The sequence below is a fragment of the Myotis myotis genome, unplaced genomic scaffold (assembly GCF_014108235.1).
Source record: "Myotis myotis isolate mMyoMyo1 unplaced genomic scaffold, mMyoMyo1.p scaffold_m19_p_2, whole genome shotgun sequence".
Lineage (NCBI taxonomy): Eukaryota > Metazoa > Chordata > Mammalia > Chiroptera > Vespertilionidae > Myotis > Myotis myotis.
Genome location: NW_023416324.1, coordinates 164,492,741 through 164,505,204, shown reverse-complemented (window position 1 = coordinate 164,505,204; position 12,464 = coordinate 164,492,741). Strand labels below are relative to the sequence as shown.

The following is a 12,464-nucleotide window of genomic DNA, read 5'->3' as shown; positions in this document are numbered from 1 at the left end:
TAACCAGGAACCAGGGTTGTGGAATTTTCCAGAGGCTTGTACTTCCATTTGAGGGGAAGTGACTGGATTTCCCGGGACTCTCTCACTTCAGAAGGGTCATCTGAAAAGATGTCCATGGCCTACTTAGAGATAATCACAAATTCCGTTGTGGTAATATGCTTGGGCAGGGCTGGCTTCAACTGAGGCCCTGAGGGAATGTGGTTAAAGCTGGGGAGAAGGAAAAGTTTAAAAAAACAACAACCAAAAAACCCAAACAGCCAAAAAACAAACAATGGTACAAAGGAGGCACTGTCCCAGTGAGCAGATGAGTGGTGGGTCGGCACAACACAGGTCACTTGTACCAGGCCTCCCACAGCACCCGTGTTGGGTTGGGAGGAAGCACATTTGTGGTCCAGGGCCAGCCTGGGCTGAGGAAATGGTTCAGGGGATGAGTGGCTACATTAGGACTTCCTGCGGAGCAGAGGGATACTCACAGGACTTCCTACTTGAAAATCAGATGCGCGGAGAGTACTCCCCAGTTCTACTACCTGAGTGTTGCAGCCTAGACTGCCAAGTAGATTAATTCAAGTGGCATAGTGAACATTCCGGCTTGAAATACGTAGTTTAATTCCTATTCAGATTAACTCACCAGATCTTTAGGCCTCGCCAGGATCTGTGGACACAGGTATGGGCTTAAACATCAGGAGTTGCCTTCAGACCTGCAGCTGCTTCTAGCATATGTGATCTCAGATGCACCCAGACAGTTGGTTATTCTGCATGCTCTTTAAGGCCCCTTCCTTTCCTGAGCCTCTATGATTTTATAGAGGCCAGAAGCTAAACAGTGTTAAGAATGAGTCATGTTGTGAATGGGTGGATAGCAGAGGGAAGGAAGGATTCATGTGACTGAACATATCCTCTGTGTTCCTAGACCCTACTCAGACCCCGTGAGACTCTTGGGAAGGAGAGAGTTTGTAGTCTCCTCTCAACGATGTTATGGCCAACAAAGGCTTATCCTACTTTGACTTAGCTTAGTTTTGGTAACTTGACAGGCTGTTATTGTTTACACCCAGGGATTGAATCTCAAAAGAACATAGGTCTGTGAACAAAAACACAGGAGGGTTTCAGGCCCAGCTTTGTCATCAACTTGCAGCTGAAGGCAGTTCCTCTTCCAGATCAAAGTTTCATCCTCTTTCTTGCCACTTTAAAATTCCATGACTGTGATTTGGTACCTAGTATGGGAAGCAGACAGGACCCCAGGTAGGTCAGGGGAATTACAAAAGGAAGTTAGGGGAGGGTCATATTAGCTTGAGAACCATTTAAACCCTTGAATTGTTACATAACTCTGTACATATCTTATGTTAATCCTCACTTGAGGGACACCCTTCTTTCCAGTGACTTTTAGAGAGAGTGGAAAGGAGGGGGAAGAGAGAGAGAAACATCGATGTGAGAAAGACACATCTATTGGTTGCCTCCCCCACACGCCCCAACCAGGACCAGGACCATAGATCAAGCTTGCAACCCAGGTACGTGTCCTTGATGGGGATTCGAACCTGCAATTCTTCGGTGCGCGGGCCGATGCTATAACCATTGAGAAACACTGACCAGAGCCCCCTTTCGTTTTCTCTGTGTGCACTCACCATGGAGAAGGAAAGCTGGAGAGATAGGTATAGGGTGAGGAAGGAGGGCATTTGGAGAGTGCTGTTGGGAAAGATGCTTCTATGTTGTAGGCCCTCTAGCCTGGGCACTGGGAGGAATATAGTCATGGGAAAACAGCATCTGCTATTCTCTTCAGATGAAATTGTTTTCCTGAAACAGGAAATGCAAACACAGGTTCTATTTTTCTGCCCTATGTTACTCTAATGGGAATAATAATAGTGGTGCAATCAAGAGGGTGATTAATAAATCTATCTTAGGTTCACAAAGGTGCTGTAGGAAAGCCAAGACTCCCCAGGAAGGATTTGGAGATTTTGCAAATTCCGAACTATTTTCCTGATGAACTGTAGTAACCCACCACAAGACAGAAGAGATGGACTCAAGTTCCAAGTACATGTGTCCTCATAGGGCTTGTTTTGACACCAGAAGAATTTCATCTGTGTGTCGTTCTCATGATCTTACCCCCATGAGCTTGTTTGGCACCCAGTCTAGTGGACGCTTGGTAAATGCAAAGATCTGTCTCTCCAGCATGAAATAACTGGCTGAGAAGGGGAATATTTCATGTTCCATGGGTTAGTTTATTTGTAGGAACCAAATAGACTGGTTGGTTCTTCCACCAAATTGCAGAACAGATTCTTTCAGGGGAAGGATTCATCATCAACATATGATGAAGTATTGTGGCTGAGAGATCAGTACCTCAGACTCCAGGAGAAAGACAGACGTTTTGTGATAAGCCTTGAGAGGTCAGACCAGAACCAGTCCTGAGGTTTTAGTGAAACCCCTGAGCCATACTGGAGGGGGTTGAAAGAAGTGCCTGGCTAATTTTGGACAGGTTTCTTTGGTGGAAATAAAAGGTCATGCTCTCATGTAGTGCAAATGAAACCCAGAACTCAGACACATGCAGCATTCCCATAATGCTCCCCTTATAAGAGGTCTGGTCCTTTCCCTTCCATATGCTTCTCAGGCAATGAAGGTCCCTTTTCTGACTCTCCATCTGTCTTCATCCTTCACACCCCTTCCCAAAACTACCCTTGATGCTCATCTCACCCACTTTTGTCTTGATACAAATGATGGGAGAGGGCACTAAACTTGTCTCCTCACCTATCCTTCATATGTCAAGAGGGCCCCCAGCCTTGCTTGGTTGAACTGTCAAACTTGGGGATAAAATAAGGGAGAAGTCTGAGAGAAGAAGAGAGGCTTAGGAAGACCATGGACAGAAGCCAGCTTGCCTCTTGTTGACTCACCTTTATAAAGAACTAGAGCAGGAGGAGGCAATGCTCTCAGCAGCCCCCAGGATCTGTCTCTTGCTTCAACAATATTTCGGCAGGATATACCCACCTTCTAGCCTCTGACCACCTTCCAACCTCTTTTCCAGTCACCACCTTTGGAATGATCTCAGCCACACTCAGCCTCTGAGACTACCAAACACCATTTTTTGAGCTTAACTCCTTATTGCTGAGCAACCATGAGCTCCCAAATTAGTCAGAAATATTCCACTGAGGTGGAGTCTGTTGTCAACCGCTTGGTCAACTGGCATCTGAGGGTGTCCTACACTTACCTCTCTCTGGGCTTCTATTCTGACCTAGACAATGTGGCTCCAGAGGGTGTGGGCCACTCCTTCTGGGAGTTGGCCCAGGAGAAGCTTGAGGGTGCCAAGCATCTCTTGTAAATGCAAAACAAGTGTGGCAGCCAAGCCCTCTTCACGACCTGCAGAAGCCCTTCCCAAGATGAGAGTGGTAAAACTCAGGGATGCTATGGAAACTGGAGATGCCATGGTCCTGGAGAAGAACCTGAACCAGGCTCTCTTGGAACTGCATGCCTTCAGTTCTGCCTGCACAGACCTTCATCTCTGTGACTTCCTGGAGAACCGTTTCATGGATGAGGAGGTGAAACTCATTGAGAAGATGGGCAACCACCCGACTAACCTCCACAGGCTGGCCAGGGTGAGTATCTCTTCAAAAGGCTCACCTGCAAACATGACTAGGAGCCTTTGGAGCCCAGAGGCCTTTGAGGGGCACCTCTCCATCTCCCTGGCTTCTGCTTGAGCCTTTCCCTTCAACCACTACACAGCGTTTTAACCACACTAGAGCCCTCTCCCATGCTGTAGACTAAATAGAAATAATAAAGCTTTTTGCAGAAAAAAATAGTTCAGGAGGAAACTGAGAAAATAAAATTTAGCTCTCCAAAATTTAGAACAATCTTAACCTTCCTTCTGTGCTTTATTGAGGCCATCTTAGTGCTTTGTTTAGGAAGGTTTGGGCGAAGAAACTTTTATCCTTTTTACTGCCAGTAGGTTTTATCCAGCCATGGAAACAGGGATGAAAAGCTTGGTCTTCAAATATGCCCTGGTTTTCATTTAAAGCCAAATATCTAGTTCTGTTTTAATTTTACTTTATACTGCTTATTAGGTCCACGAGACAGTGATAATTGCATTTTTCATGTCCACAAACACCATTTCTTGACATCTTTTCTTTCTTTAATCTTTAACCATGTAATTCTGCAGCTATAATCCTATCTAATAAAGAGAGAATATGCTAATTGAGCCTCACACCATCGCAAAGATGGCAGTGCCCACAGCCAATAAGTAGAGAATATGCTAATTAACTGCCCTGCCCTCAGAGATGGTGGTGCCCACAGACACAAGATGGTGGCACCCAGTCCCTTCAGCCCTGCCGGAGCAGCAGGAGTACGGCAAGGCCAGGCCCGGGCGGGCCCGGCCGCTCCACGCACCTGCCTCCAGAGTCCCCCAGTCCCCTCAGCCCCCCAGCCTCCCAGGGCCAGCCCGAGGCACAGGCAAGCCTCAGATGGTGGTTGCCCAGCCACCCAGGGCCGCCTGAGGTTCAGGTAACCAGGGCCAGCCGAGGCTTGCGCTGCCAGCAGTGGCAGCAGGAGAGGTGTGATGGGGCGTCGCCTTCCCCTGATCACCAGGTTGCCTCCTGCCCCTGCGGGCTCTGGGACTGTGAGAGGGGGCAGGCCAGGATGAGGGACCCCCCTCCAGTGCATGAATTTTCATGCACCGGGCCTCTAGTACATAGTAAATGGGAAGTTATCTCTATTTGCTTTATTTTATTTATTGTACTTTTGTGGAAAAATATAGTATATAGTCTTTTAGTTGATATAAGGTATAAAGATCAAGGAAAATCTAATTCAAGTTGAAAATCAGCAACATTTGGCAGGTGATAAATTTCCCCAGGGTTCCATGTCTGAGAGAAATTTGAGCACAAAGTACAAATATTATATTGTTGATCTTCCCTATATCTCACTTGCCAATGATATTGTAATTTTAGAAGTAGCATCTATACTTTAAGTGGCTCATGCTGAGATGTAAGATTCTGCTGGCAATATTTATTTTAAAAACTTACAAACACTAGTTCTCTTTTCTTATTGCTCCAGCCACCTTAGTGATAGCACATAAAAGCACTTTTGTAAGTGTTTTGTGTATGGAATGATAAGGTAATTCACATTCAATGGAAAAAAAATGTGGAAAACATAGGAAAGCACAAAGAGGAAAGGCACAATGGAACTAGTAATCCACCCGTCAGTGAGCACCTTGGTTGACAGTTGTTATTTCTGACATATAGAGATAGAGTCATAGGGGCAGAGAGCCATATATCTTTTTCTGCTTAATCCTTAGCTGAGGATATTTTTCCATTGATTTTTAGAGAGACAGACAGAGAGAAACATCAATTGAGGGAGACACAGTGATTGGTTGCCTCTTGCATACACCCTGACCAGAGCTGGGGAACCTGCAACCAAGGTATGTGCCCTTGACGGGAATCTAACCTGGGACCCTTCAGTCCATGAGCTGATGCTCTGAGCCAAACTCAGAGCATGGCCCTAGCCAAACCAGATAGGGCATGGCATACTTCTTTTAAAACAAAAATGAGATTGAATGGAGGGTTAGGGAGACACAAAGGTGACAGAGATGCTGCAATTGCATCGGAGTTGATGCAAGACCATCTGACAAAGTGGAAAATCTGAGCTAGCTAAACCTGGGGCCTTCCAGAACAAAATTCTAGAATCTGACCTTGACTTCCTCAGGGTGCAGTTTAGTTGTATTTCAGTAGTTCTAGTTCTGGGGTATTTGTGGCCTGCTCAGGTCACAGCAAGTCACGAGAAAAATCCTGTCCCTTATGGAGCTCTCATTCTAGGGAGACCAGATGGACAAGTGCCTGTTGCTGCTGTGCCAGTTTGTTCATTCATTCATTCATTCATTCATTCATTCATTCATTCATTCATTCATCTAACAGTGAGAGCCCACTATAATGACTTTGTAATGTGTCAACTTGGCTAGGCTGAACCAAATTTTCCAGAATTTCCTTTCTCATGTGAGATTTGGAAGGTAGAAGGGAAGCAACAGCCATTTTGCAGTTCACACACATTGTCTCTACATGCTCACCTGCTACCTCCCCCGGATCAACTTCCATGTCTCCTGGGCTGGCTGTGGACATTCACCTCCATGATGACAGGCCCTGCCATTGGACTTGTCAGCCTTGTTAGTGTCTTTGCACTCTGTTCCACTTTCCAAAACCCCATTCTGACATATCTGGTACTGCTTACCCTCCACTCTTGCTGTGCCCTGCATTTCTTACTTACTTACTTACTTATTTATTTATTTATTTATTTATTTATTTATTTATTTATAAATAAACTAGGGGCCCGGTGCACGAAATTCGTGCACTGGGTGGGGGGGGGGAGTGTCCCTCAGCCCAGCCTGACCCCTCTCACATACTGGGAGCCCTCAGGTGTTGACCCCCATCACCCTCCGATAGCCTGATCTGCCCCCCGCCCAGGCCTGACGCCTCCACCAGAGGAGTTGACCCTCATCACCCTCCGATCACCAATCACTGGATCGGCCCCTTGACCAGGCCTGAGGCCTCCGGCAGAGGTGTCAGGCCTGGGCAGGGGACCCCTAGCTCCCCGCAGTTGCAGACTCCGCCCCTGCCCAGGCCTAACGCCTCTGGCCTAGGCGTCCGGCTCGGGCAGCGGGGACCCGCAGCTGCAGCGGCCCCGCAATCGTGGGCTTCGCTTTAGGCCCAGGCAAGGGACCCCTAGCTCCTGGGACTGCCAGCTTCGACCGTGCCCAGCTCCCATCGCTGGCTCCACCCCTACTTCCTGCTATCACTGGCCAGGGCAGCAAAGGTGCCTGATTCTCTGATCATGGCTGGGGGGCATGATCTTAGCTCCCCCCAGCTCTTAGCTCCCCCCTGGGTTTCAGATCACTGTCAGTGGCAGGGGGCTTCTTCCTGCTTTCCCTTTCGCCTCCCTGCATTGTGCCTACATATGCAAATTAGCCTCCATCTTGTTGGCAGTTAACTGCCAATCTTAGTTGGCAGTTAACTGCCAATCTTAGTTGGCAGTTAATTTGCATATAGCCCTGATTAGCCAATGAAAACGGTATCGCCATATGCCAATTACCATTTTTCTCTTTTATTAGTGTAGATAAGGACATTCCCCCAAATGATTTTTAGAGAGAGTAGAAGGGAGGAGGAGATACACAGAAACATTGATGTGAGAAAGAGTCATCAAATGGTTGCCTCCCATTCACACCTCAATAGGGGGCTGGGGATCAAGCCTGCACCAGAGGTACATGCCCTTGGCTGGAATTGAACCCGAGACCCTTCAGTCAGCAGCCTATGCTCTAATCACTGAGCAAAACTGACTAGGGCTGCATTTTATTTTTAATTGGTTAAGGAAACCATGATATGTCTCTTATTATGAATATTTTCATTTATTTACTTATTCATTCATTCAACAAATATTTTAATGAGATTCTCTTAAATGGCAAATGCTCTGCTAGGTGCTGGGGATACAGTGGAGAACAGAACAGATGTGGCCTCTGCCCTCATGGAGCTTATAGTCCAAACAAGAGGACAGAACAAAAAAATCAATTAAACAAATAAAACTAGATTAAAAATGAGTGGGGCTGTGTGAATAGAGAAAAGTGGGCCAGGGTAGACAGGAGGTAGTACTAAGATAGACAGGAAGCCCTTTGTGTCCAAATGCATTTTTACATATTAGAAAGTCAGAAAGATACAGACCTATTGAGAAAGCAGTTTTTGTTAGAACTGTTCATCCATTTGAAAACTACTCCATAGGGATTAAATTTCTTGAGAAGAAATGAGTAAAGAAGAAAAACTAGCAGTCTGAGAAACCCATGTTTAGGAAGAAAGAGGCAATCATACAAGATTCACTGGGAAAAGAGGAAAGGTTGGGTCTTACCCTTTTGTTCTGAGGGAATGCATTGAAAGCAAGTCTTGTATTCAGACAGAGCCTTTTTATTTAGAATTGTTTATTGAACGTGATCCTAGTCCATGCCATAAAAAACCTCTCAGTGAAGGGATGGGATACAGGGAGAACTCTGAGCAAACAGGCTTGGGACCAACACCTGGGGTGGGTGTGTGGACTCACTCTTTTCCTACACAGAAACCTGCTTGACTAGTCCATTCTAGGGAAATGAACAAGATGATGGCTCTGCATTTTCTCTGCCGCTACCTGGGAACCAAGAATGAATCCACTCAGATGGGCTGTGAGCACCAGGAATTACCCAAGTTATAATATTCCCCAGGTAGTGTCAATTCTCTGGTCAGGGGTTCCTGGTGACCCTGGAATAATTCACATCTGCCACAGAGTGGAAGGGTCGTGACTTTATTTTTTTGTGTGTCTCCTCATAGTACCAAGCAAAATGCTGTGCACCCAACAGGGGAATCGATACTTATTGATTACTTCATACAAAGCTTTCCTCCTGTGCAAAGTCAGCTTTTAAAGCTTTTAGAAGTTGGGGCCTGAAGTGTGGACTCAGTACACAGAGACCCCAACAGGGAAGTAGCAGGTCTTCTTCTAATGTTTCCCATGATGTTTCCAGGTCTAGTTACTGGCTTTGGATCCAGAGGAACTATGCTCCTCAGGTTAGGACTTCTACGGATTAGAGGAAGAACTAAACGATGAGGTAGGAACCAAGCCAAGCCAATGTGATGAGGAACAGAGTAAAGCCCCTTTCTTCTCAAGTGAGAACATGGCTTTCAAAACAAGAACAAACACTGTTCTTTTGGAAATTCCAAAATTTTCCCTACACATTTGCTCTCAGGGCAATATCAGTATCCCATTGTCATTCATCGGCTTCTCTAGGTTCCTTTAGTGAGGTGCCAGCGTACTGATAGGCTATGTTAAAAAACAACAACACACACATGGAAAGAGAAATCAGGCTAAAATTTTTATTTAAAAGTTAGCTACCTACCCTGGAATCTGACATTCTCTTCATGTCAGAATATTCAGAGCGTCTGAGGTCCATCTACTCCCCAGGAGACTAAGCACCAGACACTTCCCAGATTTCTGTTATGATTATTTTTACAAACCTGGACCCATGCAAAAGGCCCAGTAATCACCTTTAAAAACAGTGGTGTTCTTCAGCCTTATGATAGTCTGGCCCTGATTAGGAGACAGAAAATATCATGGCCTCTAGTGAGACCTTGTCACAGTTCACTCACCTTGCCTATTAATGACCTTTACATGACATAAAGCAAATTACCAGTCATGGATCAGCTGAGATAAAGAAATCATTAAAATTCAAGCAAAAGGGGGGAAAAACGGATACATATATAAAGGTTTAATCCAAGGTCACCCAGTCTAAAGCTCTCAGCCAGAAAATGTCACAATCTTTCCTCCCATGAAGCATGTGGGTAGAAAACACATTAAGCAACATTGAGAACTGTGAGGCCTTCCCACAGTCCCAACAGAGGAATAATAGCCTGAGGCCCTACCTCCACCTCTAGCGGTGCCTGTGACCTGGCTTCCATCTTGGACTCAGAGGTCAAGCCAGGAACAACCTTGATTTACTATCCTGCACTGGAGCAATTTCCCAAGAAGGTTTAGCTCATAATTCAATGTTTATTGTATGAAGCACTTTCAAAATCCTTTGTTATCAAAGGCCTTTGCCTAGAGCCTTGGAGAAGATTACAAAGGAATACTTTTTCTGCTTTCTTCCTTCAGTTTATTTCTTAGGAAATACCTCCAGACCTGCCAAAGTCACCGAGAACTGAAGGATCTCATTGGTGCCTTCACACATGAAACATTTGGACAGCTTTCATGATTTTTTCCACTGCCATTCCCTGAGGAGGAAAAAGAAGATCTGGCAAAAATGGACTGTTTACCTCTGATTTCTTGGCTGCTCTGATCAAATGACTCCAAGTGGCAGTTCCAGTAACAAGGCTGGAGCATATGTATAATTTATTGCTCATATCTTTGTCTTTCACAGTGAGTGGACCCACTGTCAGGTGGGGGATACTCTACTTTTGTCCAGGTATTTTGCCTTCTCCCTTGTTTTGTTACCTCATTTTGCCTTCTGTCCATCTTTTCATCCATAAATCCATTCACTAGCCATCCATCCATCCATCCATCCATCCATCCATCCATCCATCCATCCATCCTTCTACCCACTCTTCGAATCGTAATGTTTTACTATAGGCCAAGCTCTGCACTAGAAATTGACTCTAAAAATAAACAAGAAGTTTCTTCCCCAATCTTGTGGGAGGAGGCAGGCACATGCATATATAGGTCTAATATGTGCAGAGACTGAGGTGTGCATAAGACCAAGGGACTGATGGTGTCCATAGCAGAAGCATCACCTCCAGCTGTCCCCCGCTATGGGGGCCTTTCTCTTAAAGTGACCTCTCTGATCCAACTCCTGATGTTCACGCCCTTGTGTGATCCCTCCTGTTGAGTGGGCGAGACCTGTGATTTATTTCTAATCAATAGAATATGGCAAAAGTGACAGGACGTGGGTGATTATGTGCATGGGATTACATCATTATCCTATATAATAAAAGGCTAATGTGCAAATTGTCCCCTCAACGGGGAGTTTGACTGGGAGTTTGACCAGGGGGCTGACCAACCACCCACGGCCCCTCCCCCCAGCCAGCCCCGCCCCCAATTGGGATGGGGGGACCCCAATTGGGGTGGGCCAGCAGGACCCCGCTTGTGCACAAATTCGTGCACCGGGCCTCTAGTGTCACATAATGACCATCTTGCTGGAGTCTCTGTCTCCCTTTCTGTCAAGTGGCCACATTGGGAAACCTCACATGGCAGGGAACTGCACGTTAGCCTTAGGAGCTGAGGGCAGCCTCTAGCCAACAGAAACGGAAGAAATGGGAGAAATGAAAGCCCTGCATCACATGCTACCGGAACTGAACTCTGTCAATAAGCTGAGGGATTGGAAGTCGCCGCTTCTCCAGTAGAGCTTTAGCTAAGTCCCAACCCCAGCTGACACCTTTATTGAAGTCATGTGAGACCCTAGAGAAAGGACCCAACTAAGCGGTGCCTGGACGCCTTACCTACAGGAACTGTCAGATAATGCATGTGTGTTGTTTAAAACCCTACATTTGTGGTAATTTGTTATGCAACTTTAAAAATCTATTACACCTCCTGAGGAGCAGCCATGAGATGTAAAGTTGTGGGAAGGGGCTGACAGTTGGAGGAATGCTTCTAATCTCCATGCTCATTCATTTAGTCATTCAGCAAGTATTCACTGAGCACTTACTATGCATGAAGCACTGTTCTAGATACATTGATATACAAAATAAAATCTCTCTCATGAGTCTTACATTCTAGTCAAGGAATATAAACATTAAATTAATAGGTTTATTGTATCATGTTATTAGATGATAAATGCTATCGGAAAGGATAGACAAGGGAGCTGGGAATGCCAGGGAGGTGGATTGAAAATTTTTAGGGAACATCTCATTGAAAAGGTGACACTTGAGTAAAACTTGAAAGAAGTGAGGAAATATTACACCCGGAATTCCACGCATCTGCCATGTGCACAACTTCTAGCATGGATTCAAGGTCTAATTCTGAATTAGGGGGTAATGCGGGGGGTCATAACTGCCTTTTTAAACTTCATTTCCCACCTCTACTCCTCCACTGCCCATGTCCACCCTGCATCCTCACCTCCTAGCCCTCTACCATTCCCCAAACTCACCCATCAAGAATCCTCACTCCTCATTCTGTTCACCTGACAAAAATGCCTTCCCTCCCCATTCACCTCAACAGTCACCTCACCCTGAGGCCTCCTCTGCACCCTACTTCCTGCAGAATGTCAGCCCCTCCTCCACATTCCCTCCAAGTTTGTTTATGATTTTATCGTGAGCTTTCCACTTTCCACACGTGTTACAGCTGGTAGCCTTTTTCTCTTGAAAATATTGTGGGCTCATTGAGCACAGGGACTTGGCTGAATTTCCAGACTCTTGTATATTATAGATGGTATTTGTTGAAAAAAATTTAGTTGGATGTCAGTCTTCTGTGGTTTTCCCTCTCTCTCTCCCTCTCTCTCCCTCTCTCTCTCTCTCTCTCTCCCCTCCCCTGCCCCACTTGTCCTGACTCCCTTACTATCTGTCTTTCTCTGAACATCTCTTTCTGCCTCTTTAAGTGTCTTCCTCTCTTTCTCAGCCTGTCTCTGTTTTCCCCTGTAATACACACATAGACACATGCACATGGATACCCACACAATATATGTAGAAGTTTATTTTGAGCATCTTGAGGACAGGTGAGAAGGAAATGAGGGTAGGATGGGGGAGGATTGGGGTGGAGGGAAAACCCTTTACTTCAAGGAAAAACCTAAATATACAGCTGGCACCTCTTAAATATTAGATTAAAATAACCACACTATTACCCTGCATCCACCTTTGGATGTTCTTAGGGTTTCTTTGTAGAGGCTCTATTGATGTTTTGGATCAGATAGCTCTATTATGGGTGAATGTTCTGTGTACTGTAAGATGTTTAGCAGCACCTCTGGCTATATATATAAAAATTTTTTATTGATTAAGGTATTACAAATG

The 12,464-nt window shown here is 45.5% G+C and overlaps 1 pseudogene; it reads left to right on the top strand.

Moving 5' to 3' along the window:
* Positions 1 to 3,097: 3,097 nt before the first annotated feature.
* LOC118675198 lies at positions 3,098 to 3,616 on the top strand (annotated as a pseudogene).
* The last annotated feature ends 8,848 nt before the right edge of the window (positions 3,617 to 12,464 follow it).